Source organism: Pinus tabuliformis, chromosome 4_1, assembly GCF_031772625.1.
Source record: "Pinus tabuliformis cultivar Carrire ecotype Pingquan chromosome 4_1, CPIR1, whole genome shotgun sequence".
NCBI classification, from domain to species: Eukaryota; Viridiplantae; Streptophyta; class Pinopsida; order Pinales; family Pinaceae; genus Pinus; species Pinus tabuliformis.
Window position 1 is genome coordinate 315,438,129 of NC_142303.1, and position 21,256 is coordinate 315,459,384.

The 21,256-nt window shown below is 37.1% G+C and overlaps 1 pseudogene; it reads right to left on the minus strand.

The window, feature by feature from the left end:
- Nucleotides 1-1,343: 1,343 nt before the first annotated feature.
- LOC149175559 (uncharacterized) lies at nt 1,344-19,570 on the minus strand (annotated as a pseudogene).
- Between the last annotated feature and the right edge of the window lie 1,686 nt (nt 19,571-21,256).

A 21,256-nucleotide genomic window follows, 5' to 3' on the forward strand; every position in this document is an offset into this window, starting at 1 on the left:
TACTTCTTGATAGAGAGCCACCACTTCCACTTTCCACATAAATATATTTCCCTGGTGCACTCGCAGAAGTTCCTAAACATCTACTAGCAATTTCATTTGAAGGATATTCTCCCTCCCCTTGTTGCAGAGTTGATTTATTTTCGTCAACAGTCATTCCTACACAAATAAAGTTAAACATTTTCTCAAATTAAGAAAGAAATCAAATATCTAGAACTTTGTTAGGAAAGAAGACTAAAAGAAATTTACAATCCAAACTGCCATTAACAATTGATATTAATTGGAAAGCATGATCCTTCATTGAAAACTATTATCTTCTTATTAAATCCAAGCATATTTCTATTAAATAGAAGGTTGGCCACTCCAACACCTTCACTTAGCTGGTAATCAGTACTATTATCCGATGTCATTTTTTTCCTAGTGCAATATTATAAAATAAGTTTGTATTTTCAAGACCTGATGTCTTCTACAGGGGCAGAGGGGAAGAAGTAGGAGGTAGGAATAAAGAACAACCAAGGAGAGGCATATGCCTAGTAAAATCTTCTTAGTTCTGAATAATGTTGTTCATAACTACTTTTGTTATAATTACATAAATCTTAATCCTTTAAATTTTTATGCTTTTATTGGTTTAATAATTAATTTCTAGCAAAATTTGGATGTCAGCAGGTACATGGTCTAGGAGTAGATCTAGACACACTATGTGTAGGGCCTTGCTATGTGATTAGGGAGGTTAGTTTTTTTTTTTTAGTCAAATTGTTTTTCATCGTGGTGAATTGATTTGACAATATATTGTGTTAATTTTCATAATACTATCTATGGGTGATTTCCTTGGACACAATTTGCTTGGTTGTCCACATGGATACAAAGTATGTAGCTAGCTTATTCTGGTTGAATACTACTAATCTGAACAATAAATTTACATTGCTCTTCCATAGGAGGATTTTTTTGGGATTTTGCATGATATGTTGGTTGAAATGCCAGAAGTCTCTGAACTCCATCTTGTCCCTAATGCATATGTACCTGTCATGAAGTTTAAGCTCAGAGGGATATCTATTTTTTTGGCCAGTTAGCTTAAAACCTATGTTTCATTGAATGCTTAAGTCATACAATACAATAAAGATTATAAAATTCCTTGTATATATCTAACTTTGATTCTAGAATTTTCACTTGAAAATTGGAAGAAAATCTTTTCTTTCACTTCATAAAACATCTTAATGTTACAAACTCATATGATACTTGCAGTAATAATAAATCCATAGATCTACATCAGGGGGGGATTTATTTACAAAATGCATGCATGCATGGGATAACACAAATATTTGTGTCAACAAAATCCATTTAATTCCTTACCATTGTTTCTTGCCCTTTCTCTTTTTCTTGTTATTTTTGGCATGATTCCCAGTCTTCATGCTCGCATTTTCTGGTACACCATTACTAGTGTCAAACATCCCATATGCCACTGCATTTTGAAACCAATCAAGAAACACTTTTGTCATATTTTAATCTAGGTTTGTAGGTACATCAACATTTGTGCCAACTTTGTGAGTTGAAGTGCCTCCTTGAGAATAATCTTTTCCAATAAGGGTAATATTCACATGAAATGGTGGCTTGGTTGTGTTTGGAGGACACATCATACCCTTTCAAATGGCACGCTCAATTGTATCATATAATTTACTTAAAACACATGCATATGCATAGGTGTGTCCACCTTTCTAAGCACCCCAAACAAAGATGCATGGCCTGTTTTTTCAACCATGCATCTCCATCTTTTGCTTAATGGTAACCTTGGAAATCCTAGCACCACCTATCTCGTGCTTTTTTCCTATTAGTATGTTCCAAATATGTGAACCATTACATTTTTTCCAATCTATTCTTCTTGAATTTGCCTGAATACCATCCATTTCATCCTGAACATTAGCACGCCTATATATAAAAGGGTTGTGTATGCCACTCCTTTGAACACCACTTCTAAAATTGTGAAGGTGACTAACTAACACCTCCCGCCATGATCCAAATGGATCCTAAAAACATTTAAGTCTTCACATAGTTAAAAACTATCACATAAAGAAAACCTTTAAAAAAGGCGGATAACACTATCGAGATTGAAAAACACAAAGAAATGACCCAAAACAGAGCTATCAGAGGTCAAAGGAACAATGCATCGAAGCCGTTGGATCTCGTCAATCAATGGTCCAGATCTGATCAGCATATCGCAATCGGCGATGGCAGGTGAAGTCTATCGAAGGCAGCTCTATGGGAAATGTGATAGCAATCAGCGCGATTAAATGAGAGCCGTTGATCTATGCACGCAGATCAACAGTCCAGATTAACTCGCGATATCGCTATCGGCGATTACAGAGGAGTGCTTACAAACGGCCCAAAGGATCAGCGATATGCGATTGTGATATCGCAATATCGCATCAGAGCTATGCAAAGGAGTGGGGCCGATAACAACTGTGACTGCGATAGTCAGACCTAATAAAATTATGAATGATATTTGATATATTTTGAGATCTGGAAAACAACATTTTCCTGTGTATTTTAGATTTCTGCTAAAATGAATGAAATACAAAGGAAATGTGCCGATGCGATGAAACTGGACCTGAAAGGGTTTATTAATTCAGTTGTATATTAGTTCAAGTCTGATATGAGCTATTTCGCTGGATTTTAAATGTTTTCGTGTATTTTTAAATACAAATGGAAATCACGAAACAAGCTGGATTTCGGGCGGGCCGTAGGCAGTAAGTGGTTTTGGCTGGGCTCTGCCCGAGCCCATACACTAGCTGCCACGTGTCTAGGCCCCAGAGAGAGAAAACCACTCTTTTCTGGCAGTTAACCCCCGTACACATGAGCCGCCCGAAATGAACCTCAGCCGTTGGATCCAAATCTCTCCAATCAATGATGGGGATGTAATAAGAAATATAAAGGTGGACTCGATAGGAGTTATAAGGTAGAATTTATAACATTTCAAATCTGATAATGGAAAATTGGCGGATTTTCATAGTTTTGCATGTATCTCTCTGTGTAAACAGAGAACGACCATTTTTGAGATTTCAAAGGCATCGATGGTCCATTCTGTTATAGAATAGGTGGCCACCATCCCTGAAGGCATTTAGCAATGATTGTTAATGCTCAGAGGGGGATTCTAGCGGACAGAGGCCGGGAGCCAGAGAACCTGAGAAGGGGAAACGAACAGACATCACCAATTGGCTTTAAAGCCACAGAAGACATAAGACAGAGACAAGCAATGTTGAGATAGAGAGCAAACAAAGACAAAGAGTTAGTAAGGAGAGTCTGTGTACTCAGAAAGGCTTGGGAGTTCCAAGTAAAGCCTTGTTATTTTGTATCTATTGTGTTGAGACTCAATTGAAGCTCACACTCTGTAAAACTCTACTCTTGAAGACATAATAGAGAGGTTACCACTGAAGGCTGGACCAGGAGATGTAACCCAGGAGTTTTGGGTGAACTCCATATTAAACTTGTTATGTTTATGTGTGTTTGTCTATTATGTTCTTTAACTACTTCATTGTCTATGTATTTCGCAATCTTATCGATCCATTACACAAAGTAACATAGGCAGATCCATGCACATGAGTCTGTAATACCTTAATAATTGTCTAAGATCTCATTATCAGATCAAGTGGTATCAGAGCTTTAGGATTGATAAGGTTAGACAAGCTTGAGCTATATTGTTGAATGCTAACTAGGTCAAAGCTCAAATTAGGAGAAGGAGAACTGGTTGAGGCTAACCCAGAAATTGGAAGAGTCTATCCTAGGAGGAAAATGGCATAACAAGTCTCATCGGAATCAGACTCTCAGTTCATGGACAGTTTCATGACCACGAGAGCCATGGTGGAAGAGATGTATCGAGAATTTAACAAAGGTCTAGGTGAAAGTACTTAAAACCTAAAAATAAAAAGAAGAAAACATCTTTGATTAAATTAGATGTAAAATTTGATTTGCCAATATATGATGGAGAATTAAATGCAGAAAAACTAGATAACAGGATTAGACAGATTGATGTATATTTCAGGGTGTATAACATCGATTCAGAAAGGAGAAAGATTTAGCTAGCTAGCCTTCTCCTTGGAGGAACTTCCCTAGTGTGGTGGGAAGGCAAGATACAAGCTGATTTGAAGAAGCATGGTAAAATTCTTTCTACCTAGCGTGAATTTGTTTTTTCCATTAAAAAAAAATTCTATCCAATAGCTTATATGCAGCAAACAATGATGAGTTGGCAAACTCTTCACCAATTAAAGGGTAAAACTGAAACCCAAGAAGTTCGGTGGTAAGAAGAAGAAGACTGCTACTGCCATTCAGAAAGATTTGGGATCAGACTCAGGTGATGAAACAACAGTCACATCCACAGGTATAAAAGGTAAAAATTCTGAAGCATCTACAAGTAATTCTACACAATCTATTGATAATGAAGATAATGAGAGGAAAAGACATGAGCTTTTTCATATTAGAGTTATTTCCAAGCATCAAAAGATTGATACTTTATTTGATAGTGGTTCACAAGTAAACTTGATTTTTGAAACAATTGTAAAGAAGTTGGGCTTACAAACCTCACAAGAAGCCATATCCATTAGGTTGGGTATGTGATAAAGCAAAGCTACAAGTGACTAGACAATGTAAACTTAGGTTTTCTATTGGGTCAACTTTTGTAGATGAGGTTGAGTTAGATATAGTTCCCTTGGATATATGTGGTATTGTTTTAGGGATTCCTTACTTGTATGATAGAAAAGCCATTTTCTATAGGACTGAAATAAGTATCAACTCACAAAAGATGGAATAGAATATATTGTAAGAGCTCATCAGCTCAAAAATAACTACACTCTCATAAACTCAGGGCAGATGAAAAGAATTGTAAATTCATGCAAGAAATTTTTACTAATAGTTGTAAAGGAAAAGACCCCTGATAAAACCAATGCATTTGAAGGTTGTGATGCTAAACAGAAAGTTGATTTAGAAAAAGTTGTTTCAGAATATGATATCCTATTTCAAGAACCTAAAGGTTTTCCACCCAAGAGAGAAATAGTACATGATATTCATTTGTAGCAAGATGCTCCATTGCCTAACATCAGAATGTACAGGTTATCCGCTTTAGAGAATGCAGAGATCAAGAAGCAAGTACATGAGCTGCTCGATAAAGGGTTCATAAGGCCAAGAACATCACCATGTGGATCTCCAATTGTGTTGGTGAGAAATAAAGATGGTTCATGGAGGATGTGCATTGATTACAGAGCACTAAATAAAATAACGATCAAGAATCGTTATCCTCTTCCTCGCATAGATGATCTATTAGATCAGTTGAAAGAAGTAGTTTACTTTTCCAAGTTGGACTTGCGTAGTGGCTACCATCAGGTCAGAGTTATAGAAAAAGATGCATGGAAGACTACTTTCAAAACAAAGCAAGGGCTGTATGAATGGCTCGTTATGCCTTTTGGCTTAACTAATGCTCCTGCCACTTTCATGAGAGTTATGAATGATGTACTCAGACCTTTTATTGATGATTTTTTAATTGTATATTTAGATGACATTCTTGTTTTCAGTAAAAAATGGGAAGAACATTTGAAGCATGTAAAGTAGACTTTAGATGTTTTCAAAGGAGAAAATCTCTAAGTTAAGTTATCAAAATGTGAATTTGGCAAAACATCTTTAAATTATTTGGGTCATATTGTAGGGGGTGTTGAATTGAAGATAGATCCCTCTAAGGTTGACATCATTGTTGTTGGAAATAATACTGAGAGGGGGGGAGGGGGGGTGAATCAGTATTAGTCAAGTCAATAATCTTTTTCTTTTCATACTCAAATTTGTATATGCTACTTCCATGTGGGTAACCCCTGTGTACACGCAACTGTGCTTAAGGAAACAAGCGTATATCCATCAAACTAATGATTCAGTTAATTCATCATATGTTGATCTTTAATCTGTGCATCAGTACTTTATTACACATTTAACAGTAACCATATGCAGTTAATAACAGAGTGAACCATCACACATAAGCAACACACATGAAAACCAAGATTTAAGGTGGAAACCCAATGTGGGTGAAAACCACCTGCTGTTGTCATCTCTGTCTTCTTTTAATAATAACAAACTCTATTTACAACATTGTACTGGTGCAGAATCATACCAATACGCAGGCTTCTACCTACAGAAGGCTACAACCTTCTCTCATTCTCCAACTTCTACTGGAAGGGAGCCACAACCCCCTAGCCCTTGTACTAGCTAATATGTTTACTAGTATGTAGGCACCAACCTACAGAAGGCTACCACCTTCTCTCTTCCTCCAGGGACCTTGTTTCATAAATTTTCAGACTATATACTCTTGGAACACAACACCATAATCTGAAGGCCATGTTTCATCTAATTTTCATACTGGACCCATCAACAACATTGAAGCTTAACATCAATCACCATTTCAATACAACCATCAACTATATCTATATCAACCAATCACTGAAACTCAACCATTACTTTCTGAATCAACCAAACTCAATCAATCACTGACAACCTCTAAACCTCTAACACACTAAATCAAGAATTCATTCATACTTTAATCAACTTAAACAAATCAACTGGAACAGAGAGATCATTGTAACCAGTACACAGATTTGTACCTAGAACACTGCATCATTAATCAGAACTAGTTGTAACCTCAAAACCATGCATCAAAGTGTATACGCAACTTGGAAGAGCTGAACCAGCGAGTATACACAACTTCATCAAAGCGAACTAGTGTATAGATCTGCAAATATTTACTTATAACTTCGTTGCACTTCCCAACTTCAAACATACCCAAATCATCACATATAAAGTATAATACATGTGTTAACAACTAAATCTAGCCCATCAGATCACATACTGATAAGTCATTATGATCTTGATCCATTATTAGATCTCATCCATCATCATTGAAGCAAATCACAATCAATCAATTTGAACACTATTACCAGAATGCGATCACCAGAACATAAAGAAAAACCTAGAACTCTGCATCAACAACCAGAACCAATTGCAACTTCAAACATCATAGTTCACAAGGTGTACACTACTTCGATGTGTCGAACCTATGTGTATATGTGATTTTACCAAATTCAACCAGCGTATACATCTATAAATATTCATTCATAATTTTGCAACTATTCCAGACTTAAGTTATACCCAGATCATAATATTTACAAAAAAACACATGCATTAGTATACAGCTCTAGAATAAACATGATCAAACCATATAAAGATAATTCATTCCAAACCTTAAGATTAGATCTTTTCCCATCAACTGCTAAGGCTCCTCCTTGGTTCAGATTGAGCATAGCATCATAAACCCATAACCTGCATACTGGATCTCACACTTCACCAAATATTCAATTCTTGTACACAATTTAGCCTAATGATCTTCTCTTCCTTATATAGTTTTAGGCCTTTCTCAATACCATGGACCAAAACCACTTAGGACCAATACCTTGGACCAAATACCTAGGGTCAATACCTCGAACCAGATACCTTGGCCCAATACCATGGATCAAAATACCATGGACCAAATACCACGGACCAAAAATCTTAGTTTTCCAAGGTATACGTGCCTTTCCTTCTGTGAAAGTGCGTGTGTATGTTATACACTGCTTTTGTTCTGTTAACTTGCGTGTATACACAGCTTTGTCAAGGTGAACCTGCGTATACCTCTCCTTCTTCATTCTGTGTAGTCAGATCTACAATTCTTTGTTGTTAACCTACAGTGTTGTGATCTTTCATCTAAGTGAATTACCTTCTGAAATGATTCCTTGAAGCTGCCCTGCATTTCATCACATCTGTAAATACTACTGCCATGCATTTTGTCACATCTAATATCTCTTCTATAGATTCATCTAGTTACCATGTACAAGTGAGTTGTTTTGCTAGATGTGGGTTTCCATCAAGTACAACACATGCATCATAATGCCAACAATCTCCCCCTTTGTACTTGATGGCAACAACAACACCAAGTCACTCTCCCCCTTTGACATCAAGGGCAAAGGGAGGACCAAGATATTATCCTCGTTTGACCTACATTATGTTGTCCATGCTCCCCCTGAGTACATGCTGAAATCTCTGAATGAGATCCCCCTTTGTTCATGTTGAGATGTACTGTATCATCCATGCTCCCCCTGAGAACATGCAGAGTCTGCAAATATTTTCAAGAAAAATAACATGAACCTATAACTCAACTATGTGAGTTTGACCTTCCTATCACCAATGACTCATACATACATTCATTCTCCCAACCAAGTGGGGATATACCAATTGTTTATACATGATTGAAATATTACATCATCCTTCCCATGCATAGTGGGGGTACAAATTACAACATATGACCAAAAGGGACTCATCAAAAGAATACAACAGACAGAGACAAATTATTACATCATGGGTCTTGATATGACCTTTACATTGAATGATATACATTACATTTATAACAGAGATCAAATATATAAACAAGACCATGATATTCATCAGCAACTATCATACACCATGTATGATTTGCTCCATAAGCATCTGTCAACAGCATCCAGACCAGCAACCTGTATATGTCCATGTCAGTGTAAATATCATCAACCTGTGACAAAGTATGTCTGCATATAGATATCAACTCATCCTCTTGATCTCATCAAGATCAACTTGCTTCGTTTCCTTCCATGAATCAACTCAGCATATGTCATATCTCCAAGCAGTAACAAAATCATTCACACCATATCATATGTGAAAACACCATAGTCATCACATGATCTTTCACATCATCATCAAGAACTGCATGATCTTTCCACAAGGACCTTCAATATATCAACCATGTATCATTACTAGGGAACATCCCACATCTGATAAGCATCAACCATGATAATCAACATATGTGAGTATCAACCTATCATCATAAGGTAAGAACTCATCATCATTATGTGACTAAGTAAGCCATGTCTTCGAATATCCATGTCTTCAAATAGCTATGTCTTCATGAGACCTGTAATAACACCATTCTCTTGGCCAACCAAAAATATCTGTCAATATGCAACTTAAGTAATCATCCATGTATCTAGCATAGAAATATGTATCTAGCAAACCATGAGCTCAGGGTCATTTGTCCAGATTTATTGATATCATCAACAACAACAATCCTCAACCATGTGAGAGCCACGAACTATAGAAATCATAACTACACCATATGAACTTTATGCATTTTTGAAGGTATGATGACAACAACATAAAGGAAATGAGTGGCTCATCATCAAATAATGAAGTTGTGTACTCAAACTATGTACTTATCTTTGTCCTTATGAAGATCATTATGTAAGCAACATATATGTACTATATGCATCATCAAAGAGTCATCTACAATCATCCATAAATCTGATCTAAACACCAACTATGTGACCCCAAGAATCATATGAGATTTTATCATGGGAAACTCATAACTGTATCATAGAAAGATGTATCATTTAGCCATATAAGTATCATCATCTTTGATTAGGTACCAAAGACTTCTAAACATAATGTCAACATTGCTTTATTAGAAGCATAGCATGTTTTCCCCCTGAACCTGTTCCACCTGTTCACTATCAGATCTAATCATTTCATATATTAGTAAGAAGTATCAAGGCATCATCATCAATTAGATATACATCAAGTTATCAACAACTTGTGAGGATAAAAAACACTTCTAATTAACATCCACAGATTTTAGTCATCTATCATCACGACAGAAAATAAAATTGATAATTGTCTGAACCATATCAAATCAGTTTTCCTGAGTCTGTCCCACTACATTTTTCTCAAACCTACATATACGCAATTGTGCAGTTTCGAACTCGCGTATATACGCGACTTGTCTTCATGAAACTTGCGTATGAGATTTAGAACATTGAATTTTCATACTTTCAGCTTCTTCGAAGTTTGTCATGTCTGTACATTGTGCCATGCCACATTTTTCTGACTATACTTCCTTCTTCTTCCATATCTTCGAGTGTGATGATGTTTTCTCCTTTTGGTGTGGTGCCCGATATTTTCTCTTGCATTCCTTTGCTATATGTCCAAGCTTGTTACATGCATAACATCTTACATGTTTCATATTTCTTCTATAGCATTCAATGGATTTGTGACCAAACATATTGCAAGAAAAACAATATCCCTTAAAGTACCTGCAAGTTGATGATCTTTCTATGTGATGGTATTGAACCATTCTACTTCTGCATCTTGTTGCAATATGTCCACAATTATGACATATAAAACATTCAACATTATTCATTTGAGGAAATAACTAACTATCATTTCCATGGTTAGGAGTAAAAGATTTTCTTTGAAGAATTTATTTCCTTGGTTGTTGATGGAGTTGACCTTTAATCTCCTTGTTGAGCATTTCAGGTTTTACATTAGAGTTCCTTGCCTTAACTTGTGAGCTAGATTCACCTTCAACAGATTCATGGAAACCAAGACCATATTTGATGGCAAGAGACCTTTGACTACTAAGAATATCATCCAAAATCTTAGTGTTATCTTGAAATCGTAAAAGCTTATCCTTTTCTTCTAATTTACCTTTTAGTATATTTAACTCAACCTGATATTGCTCTTCCTTTTCAAGATGCTGCTTCTTCATGATTTCTTCAGCTTTTCTTCCTTCTTCCACTTTTTTCCTTAATTTGAGAACTTCTTTTTCTTGTTCTTCAAGAGCTTGGAGTAGTTCTTCATTCTGCTTATTTGAATTTTTAAGATCTTCCTTTAAAGAGAGGATCTTATCTTCAAGACTTTCATAGTAACTAGATCTATCTTTGAGTTTCTTGATTGTTGTACTCCTTTTATTTACTTCCTTTCTTAATGAAGTCACTTCATCCTACAACTTTTGACATTGATCTTCCTTTTCCTTGTTTCCTTCCTCTAGTTTAGCTTTTAGATTGGTAGCTTCTTCTTTGAAGGCACATTCCCTTTTGTCCAATAGATCTTGTTGATCTCTAATTTTGTCTATAAGACTTTTAAATTCTGCCTCTATTTGATATCTTTCTTTCTCACTCATAAGAGCAAATTCAGTTGTACCGCTATCACTTTCATCATCTTCAAATGGATGGAGAAATGTATCACTAGAGGATAACAAATTCATACCTCACAGTTCTTTTGCTTGTTCATCTTCATTCGAAGGTGATTCTCAATCTTAAGAGTTGCTACCACATAATCCACAATCAATTCTCCCACTGTCATAGTTCCTTTGAGACGTCTTCTTCTTCTGAGGTGCTTTCTTCTTTATCTTCTTGCCCATTGTTCTACGGATCTCCTTCAAGTGATCAATTTTCTACCAAAGGACCTGCTTTGATACCAATTGTTGGAAATAATACTGAGAGGTGGGGGGGTGAATCAGTATTAGTCAAGTCAATAATATTTTTCTTTTCATACTCAAATTTGTATACACTACTTCCATGTGGTTAACCTACGTGTAGATGCAACTGTGCTTAAGGAAACAAGCGTATATCCATCAAACTAATGATTTAGTTAATTCATCATATGCTGATCTTTAATCTGTGCATCAGTACTTTATTAAACATTAAACAGTAACCATATGTAGTTAATAACAGACTGAACCATCACACATAAGCAACATGCATGAAAACCAAGATTTAAGGTGGAAACCCAATGTGGGTGAAAACCACCTATTGTTGTTGTCTCTGTCTTCTTTTAATAATAAGAAACTCTATTTACAACATTGTACTAGTGCAAACTCATACCAATACGCAGGCTTCTACCTGCAGAAGGCTACAACCTTCTCTCATTCTCCAACTTCTACTGGAAGGGAGCTATAACCCCCTAGCTCTTGTACTAGCCGATATGTTTACTAGTACGTAGGCACCGGCCTACAGAAGGCTACCACCTTCTCTCTTCCTCCAGGGACCTCGTTTCATAAATTTTCAAACAGGTTACTCCTGGAACACAACACCATAATCTAAAGGCCATGTTTCATCTAATTTTCATACTGGACCCATCAACAACATTGAAGCTTAACATCAATCACCATTGCAATACAACCATCAACTATATTTGTATCAACCAATCACTGAAACTCAACCATTACTTTCTAAATCAACCAAACTAAATCAATCACTGAAAACCTCTAAACCTCTGACACACTGAATCAAGCATTCATTCATACTTTAATCAACTTCAACAAATCAACTGGAACAGAGAGATCACTATAACCAGTACACAAATCTGTACCCAGAAAACTGCATCATTAATCAAAACTAGCTGTAACCTCAAAACCATGCATCAGAGTGTATACGCAACTTGGAAGAGCCGAACTAGCATGTATATGCAACTTCATCAAAGCGAACTAGCGTATAGATCTGCAAATATTTACTTATAACTTCGCTGCACTTCCCGACTTCAGACATACCGAAATCATCACATTTAAAGGATAATACATGTGTTAGCAACCAGATCTAGCCCATCAGATCACATACTGATAAGTCATTATGATCCTGATCCATTATTAGATCTCATCCATCATCACTGAAGCAAATCACAATCAATCAATCTGAACAATGTTACCAAAATGCAGTCACGATAACATAAAAAAAAAAACCCATAACTCTGCATCAACAACCAAAACTAATTGCAACTTCAAACATCATAGTTCAAAAGGTATACACTACTTCGATGTGTCGAACCTACGTGTATATGCACTTGTACCAAAGTCAACCAGCGTATACATCTGTAAATATTCATTCATAATTTTGCAGCTATTCCAGACTTCAGTGATACCCAGATCATAATATTTACAGAACAACACATGCATTAGTATACAAATCTAGAATAAACATGATCAAACCATATAAAGATAATTCATTCCAAGCCTTAAGATTAGATCTTGTCCTCCATCAACTGCTAAGGCTCCTCCTTGGTTCAGATTGAGCAAAGCATCATAAACCCATAACCTGCATACTGGATCTCACACTTCATCAAATATTCAATGCTTGTACACAATTTGGCCTAATGATCTTCTCTTCCTTATATAGTTTTAGGCCTTTCACAATACCATGGACCAAAAACACTTAGGACCAATACCTTGGACCAAATACCTAGGGTCAATACCTCGGACCAGATACCTTGGACTAATACCATGGATCAAAATACCATGAACCAAATACCACGAACCAAAAAACTTAGTTTTCCACGGTATACGCACCTTTCCTTCTATGAAAGTGCGTGTGTATGTTATACGCTCCTTTTGTTCTGTTAACTTGTGTGTATACGCAGCTTTGTCAAGGTGAACTTGCGTGTACCTCCCTTTCCTCATTCCGTGTAGACAGCTATGCAATTCTTTGCTATTAACCTATTGTACTGTGATCATTCATCTGAGTGAGTTACCTTCTGAAATGATTCCTTGAAGCTGCCATGCATTTCATCACATCTATAAATACTATTGCCATGCATTGTATCACATTTGATATCTCTTCTGTAGATTCATCTAGTTACCATGTACAAGTGAGTTGTTTTGCTACAAGTGGGTTGCCATCAAGTACAACACATGCATCATAATGCCAACAATTGTGAGCTGGCCTAAACCCAAATCTGCTATAGAAGTTAGGAGCTTCCTAGGAGTAGCACAATATTGGAGAAAGTTTATTGCTAACTTTTCCTTGATTGCAGCTCCCTAGCATGCTTTAACAGGATTGAAGGTGTTTCAGTGGGGAGGCAAATAGCAGAAAGCGTTTGACACCTTGAAAGAAAAAATTAGTATAGCACCAGTACTAGCATTTCGAGATCTTCAAAGACGATTTGAGATTGAAACAGATGCTAGTGACTATGCCATGGGAGCAGTGTTCATGTAACATGGTAAACACATATGTTATCATTCTGATACATTTAATTCTACAGTAGTTAATTATCCCACATATGATAAATAATTGTATGCATTAGTACAGAGTGTGAAAAAGTGGAAACATTACCTAATGGGCAAAGAAACAGTTATACATACTGATCATCAACCCCTTCAATATTTTCACTCACAAACTAAATTGCAGCAATCAAGACACTATAGGTGGATGGGTTTTCTACAGCAGTTTCATCTTGTCATCAGGTATAAGAAAGGCATACATAATAAGGTTGCATGTATGTTATCAAGACCAATCATAAATGCATGTACTATACTTAAGCATAACTCAGTATTTCATGAAAGCTACATTGAACAATATGCTCAAGATATAGATTTTAAAGATGTATATGCAACTTTAAGTCATGGCAAACAAGTAGAAGAATTGGATTATCATGTTAAGGACCAACTCTTGTATCATTTGGGAAAGTTATGCATTCCTCAAACTGAAAGAGTTAACATAATCTGAGAAGCACATACTTCTCTAATATCATGTCATTTTGGTGTAAGTAAAATAGTTGCATAGCTGCAAAGATTCTGTTATTGGCCAAGAATGCATGAAACAGTTTCTAGATATATTAAAGGGTGTACCATGTGTGCTAAAAGCAAGCCCAACAATAGAAAACTAGGCTTATACACTCCAATTCTAGGTTCTTCTCATCCTTGGGAAAGTGTTTCCATGGATTTTGTTGGGGGATTGCCAAAATCTAGAAAAGGTCATGACTATTTATATGTTATTGTGGACGGGTTCAGAAAAATGTGTATTTTAATACCTTGTAACAAGCAACTTACTGCTGAACAAACAACAAATTTTTTCTTTCAGCATGTATGGGTTCATTTTGGGTTACCCACTTCTATTGTCTCTGATCGAGATTCTTGATTTGTTAGGAAGTTTTGGTCAAGTCTATGGGAGTTGATGGACACCAAATTGAAGAAGAGCATAGAATTTCATCCACAAACAGATGGCCAAATAGAGGTGGTCAACAGGATAGTGATCCAGTTGCTCAGGGGCTATTGCAGCAAGCATCCCAAGCTTTGGGATGAACATTTGCATTATGTGCAACATGCTTACAATCGTGCCAAGCACTCTTCTACACAAAGATCTCCTTTTGAGACTTGTTTTGATTTTACACCAAGGTCTCCCTTGGATTTTGTCTTTAGTAAAGACATAGTAGTTGATGGACACAGTGATGTGGACAAAGCAACCAAGTTCATTGAACAGATCCAAGAAATTCACCAGGCATTACAGGAATAGCTGGAAAAGAGCCTAGCCAAGTACAAGGCAAGGCATGATAAGCATAGAATTGAGCATAGCTTCCAAGTTGGTGATCAATTCTGGTTGTACATCAGCAAAGATAGAATGCAAGGTGAAGGTAAGAAGCTGAAGCCAATAAGGTATGGGCCTTTTAAGATACTTGAGAAAATTGGTGAGAATGCTTTTCGCCTTGATTTACCAGCTTACATGCACATCTATTCAGTAGTTAATGCAGAGAACTTGAGACTGTTTGAAACTTCATTGATTGAAGATCCCGAAGAGCAAAGTCAGTTGCCTTCTATTGATGATCTGTTGCCTAAATATCTCAATGAGTTGCAAGAAGATACAGTTCTGGATAGGAAGGTGAGAACTATGCGTAGAGGGGATGTTGAGTACCTTAGAATCGGAGTCAAGGGTTCAAAACCAAGTAGTGCAAGATGGATAGAGATTGGACAAGTGAGGAAGTTGTATCCTCACTTGGTTGATGCTTAAAAACCAACTTTTGGTGGTCCAAAATCCTTTTCAGTGGGAAGGCATGATCCAAATGGATCCTAAAAACCTCTAATTCTTCACATAGTTAAAAACTATCGCATAAAGAAAATCTTTAAAAATGGCGGATAACACTATCGTGAGTGAAAAACACGAAGAAATGACCCAAAATAGAGCTATCGAAGGTCAAAGGAACAATGCATCAGAGCCATCGGATCTGGCCGATCAACGATCCAGATCCGATCGTCATATCACAATCAGCGATGGCAGACAGAGTCTATCGGAGGTGGCTCTATGGGAAATGCGATAGCGATCAGCGCGATTAAACGAGAGTCATTGATCTATGCGTGTAGATCAACAGTCCAGATTAACTCGCGATATTGCTATCGGCAATTATAGAGGAGCACTTACAAACAGCCCGAAGGATCAATGATACGTGATTGTGATATCACAATATCACATCAAATCTATGCAAAGGAGTGGGGCTGATGACAACTATGACTGCAATAGCCAGACTCGATAAAATTATGAATGATATTTGATATATTTTGAGATCTGGAAAACAACATTTTCCTGTGTATTTCAGATTTCTGCTAAAATGAATGAAATACAAAGGAAATGCGCCGATGCGATGAAACCAGACCCGAAAGGGTTTATTAATGCAGTTGTATATTATTTCAAGTCCGATATGAGCCATTTTGTGGGATTTTCAATGTTTTAATGTATTTTTAAATACAAAGGGAAATAACAAAACAAGCGAGATTTTGGGCAAGCCGTAGGTGGTAAGCGGTTTTTTCCAGGCTCTGCCTGAGCCCATACACTGGCTACCATGTGTCCAGGCCCCGGAGAGAGAAAACCACTCTTTTTGGGACGTTAACCCCTGTATGCATGAGCCGCCTGAAATGAACCTCAACCGTTGGACCCAGATCTCTCAGATCAATGGTGGGGATGTGATAAGTGATATAAAGGCAAACCCAATAGGAGTTATAAGGCTGAATTTATAACATTTCAAATCCAATAAACGACAGATTGGCGGATTTTCACAGTTTTGCATGTATTTCTCTGTGTAAACAGAGAGTGACCATTTTTGGGATTTCAAAGGCATCGATGGTCCATTCCATTATAGAACAGGTGGCCACCATCCCTGAAGGCATTTAGAAATGATTTCTAATGCTCAGAGGGGGATTCGAGTGGATAGAGGCCGGGAGCCAGAGAGCCTGAGAAGGGAAAATGAACAGACAACACCGATTGGCTTTAAAGCCATAGAAGACAGAAGACAAAGACAAGCAGTGTTGAGAAAGAGAGCAAATAGAGACGGAGAGTCAGTGAGGAGAGTCTGTGTACTCAGAAAGGCTTGGGAGTTCCAAGTAAAGCCTTGTTGTTTTGTATCTGTTGTGTTGAGACTCAATTTGAGCTCACACTCTGTAAAACTCTACTCTTGAAGACATAATAGAGAGGTCACCACTAAAGTCTAGACCAGGAGATGTAACCCAAGATTTTTGTGTCAACTCCATATTAAACTTGCTGTGTTTATGTGTGTTTGTCTATTATGTTCTTTAACTACTTCATTGTCTATGTATTTCACAATCTTATCGATCCATGCACATGAATCTGTAATACCTTAATAATTGTTTAAGATCTCATTATCAGATCACTCCTTCGTTCATTATCATAAATTTTCCTCTTAACTAAATCCAATAGAACCTCATATCCATTTCGGAGTTTCTTAAAAACTTCCTCAGCTTTTACATTGTCCATATCATTTTCAGGATGAACCAACATTGCCTTTTTCTTATACTCTTTTTTGAGGACAACAATGTTTATGTTCTCATAATGAGATAAACCCAACACTGCATAGTGATCAGGGCTATCTAATAGTTAGAATACTTCCTCTTTAGAAGATGGCTCTCCTCCAACCAGGCCACTAGTTGAGGTCTGTCTTTCACTGTCTACATACTAATTGCACTAAGAGATTTCACCAAATTGTCTAGCTAAAGCTAAATTACCTTCTTCATCATGAGGACCATTGTGTCCAAACACGTGATAGAAATTTCTTTCCCTGCCATTATTCCCTTCAGGTTATGGATCAAAACCTTTCTCTTTACCTTCTTTTGCATTGTTCTTTATAAAGTAAATCAAAATTTCACTACATATGAAAACCATGTTCATAAACAGAACCATGTCAAGCAATCCCATATGAAATGTAGTAGAATATATATAATACATAATTGTAATAAACAATGCAAAATATTCACAATCCATAGAAAAATAAATACTTGCTGCTATAGTCTGTAAGCTAGTCATCTGAAAGATACCATGTATACATAGAACCAGCATCCCAATAACAATCATTGTAAAGTTGTGTATCCAAAAACAAATTTCATTGTGCAAACTACACCCTGAATGAATAAATCCCAAGCTCAAAAAAACATTGAAAATGTCTGCCATTGCAGTGAAGCTAAGAAAGTTGCACTAAATAACCACAAAAGAGGATGATGTGCCCAAATGAAGAAATTATTCCATGCCTATGAGACAACAGTCCAATCATAATATGAAAAGTAGCGGGAATAATGATCCGGATTTAAACAGGAATGCAACAAAATATAGAGATAACCATATACACAAAGATGCAGCAGAAATAATACTTCATTTCATTAATGGAAAATACTGAAATATGCTTACAACTAGAAATGGAAATAAACCAGCTAGGGCGATGGTAGCTTATCTCTGAGAAGAGATGTGGTGGCTACATGCCTCTGAACTATGTTACAATGAGACTCGAAGGCCTATTTATTGTTTAGAAACAATTTAAAACCCTTCACATCCTAAAACCTAACCCTAGAAGATGAAACGCCAAATTGTGGGCCCCGTTTGGGTAAATCGGTACATCAATTTCCCAGGGTCGTAACTTTGATATACGATCTCTGTTTGACGCGTAAAATAGCTTGTTAGAAAGATCTATCCGAGCACTACAACTTTGGGAAGGGAAACATCAGTCCATGGACCCATGTTGCCCCTATATTTCCCAAAAATCGTCATTTAGGGCCTCAAAACGGCTCCGAAAGTTCAGGACCCGAAAAACTGCTAAAAATAGTAAATTGTGCTACAATTTAGGAAACTGAAAAACTGAAAGAGATAGTTGTGGGGGTCCAAGTGGGATAGGTAGGTGGCCACCAACATCCACCTGGATCAAATAACCTCCCCAAATGCAATAACCATGTGCAAAATATGGGCCATGTATGCCAAATCCTATGAACAATAAAGTCTCTTGCCTATAAAATAGTTGCAATGAATGTCGTTAATACAAGATTTTTCTGTGGATCCATTCTGAAGCTTTTCTAAATAGAGCAAATGCACATGAAAGTTTACTCATTCCCATTCCCTTATAGCTATTTACAAATGACATGACATCTCATTCTTCATTCTTTCTTGCATCTCAGAGTACTGAGTATTGGTGGCTCAAGTAGGGAAATGTATGTCTTTGTTGCAACTTTCAACATTCATCAACCTTTCCTCATACTCCCTTGCCTCACTAACATTAGTTCCATCACCATCTCCAACAGTTATTTTCCCTCCATTTTCTTTGGATGTACTTACTTCTTTTTACTTAGAAGAATTTAGTTTTGTACTCGGTTGTTGTCCAAATAGGGAAGTCTTTCCCTTAGCAATGTTGGGTTCTGTAGGTGTTGCACCCTGTTTACCATCTCCTAAACCTCTAGACCTCTATGATTTGGTCCTATAAACATTGTTTTGATTATCTGGGCAATCAATATTCTGAGCATTCTCACTGTTGTTTCTAGATCCATTGTGTATGACTAAAGTTGCAAACCTTAAACCCATTTTTCTTGAGGGAATACCAGTTGACTCTAAAGAGGCAACATTGTCCACTAATCCATTCTTTCAAACCCCTTACCACGAAAGTTACCCTTTCTAGCCATGAAACCAAAAGCTACAGGCCTTCTGATCAGTCCCATGCTAACTCCAATATAAATTATTCACCACCATAGGTTTCCATAAAGGCAAGAAATAAATATTTATGTTTAATATTTTCTTTGGTACAATGGAACTAGAGTCTCAACATTGGGAGAGTTAAATGGATTTCAAACCTTGTTGGAAATTGTTTTTTCACTACCTTCTTCTACCAGGACCAACTGGAGAAAAATTAGAGTCAAATGTATTCAATAAGTCGTATGATATCCAAAGTGTTGATGGTGCTAGACCTGCCAACATGTCAAGGGATCTCCTCGGTAAGAAGTCCCAACTAGACCTCAGACTGTTTGGTGTAGGAGTCCCAACAGTCGGTCATACGGTATTGCCTTGACCGCAGTTGCGCAGAGAGGCAAGTAAGATGTCCCTGTTCGTAGCAAGGGTGTGACATATGCAGCAAGTCAAGGAAGGTGCATGAGAAGTTCTAACACATGGAAGGTGAGGTGAGTGTGCCCCTTGGAAACCTGTGAAAGCACGGAGTTAAGAAGGTAACACACAAGAAAATATGCATCACTAACTAGAAGGAAAGTAAGCTAGAAATCCAAAGTGATGGTTAAACCAACAACACATTTCAGTGAGATTCATACATACATATACAGAAAATAACTGCACATGCATGCATAAGCAAACATATACATATATCATTTAGAGTAAACAAGATAGCTGAAATAAAATATGACATATGCATGAAATGTGTTAGCTTTGTTATATTAAGAAGTGAAAGTTCCAATCATATAATACAACCATAAGAAACCACTAGTTTCAACTGCGGAATGTTACAGTAATTGTCAACTGCTCCTCCAAAGAGATATACTAGCTCTGCACAGTGAAGAAGCTAAGGCTCGTTATAATACTCTCCAATCTTTCTCCAAGATACTCCTTTCAGAAGCTTGGTTGACCAAAAGCATCTACAATGAGTTATGAGGGACTATATATAGAAAATGGTGGGGTGGCCCTTGACATTCCCCTTTGTGAATATTCATTTACACTCATGACTCTTCATCTACTCTATGGCTGTTACATCCAACTATCGACACTTGAACTTCCACTTGACAAGACATTACATACAATTTGCACATGTACCCATGTGATACAAAATAGGCTTGAGCAAGCCATGTAGGACATCACTATGACTCGGACAATTACGGGAAGACCAACTCTTTGACATACTCATGGTGGTCAACAGTAGGGAACTAATGCCATGCTCGGTAGTCTGCGATGGTGTCTGTGTACTCTACGATGACATCTTTTTATAACTAAACTCTTGCCTCTGTAGCATCTAGGTACACTTCTCTAGCTCCTCTATCCAACTCATTTGATAACATGTGCATCATTGTCTTGAGTGTGGCTAGACCAGCAACATACTGATGCATGTTGTCTACACTAATCACTAAGTCTAGGCTAGTGTTATCGCATCAACTCATCAAAGTACTATTCAAGCTCCAATTGGACTTATGCCTTTGTCTTTGCCTTGGTTAGTGTCCCGATAGATGGGATCACATGTGCACGCACAACAACATCCATACTCCTGAATACTCGTGCATGGGAAGCCTGCAAACTAGTGATGAGCTGCGGGAGCTCTTCATAGTTCTGGATCTAACTCTAGATGCATGCCTTCATCTCGACTGCTCTAGGCT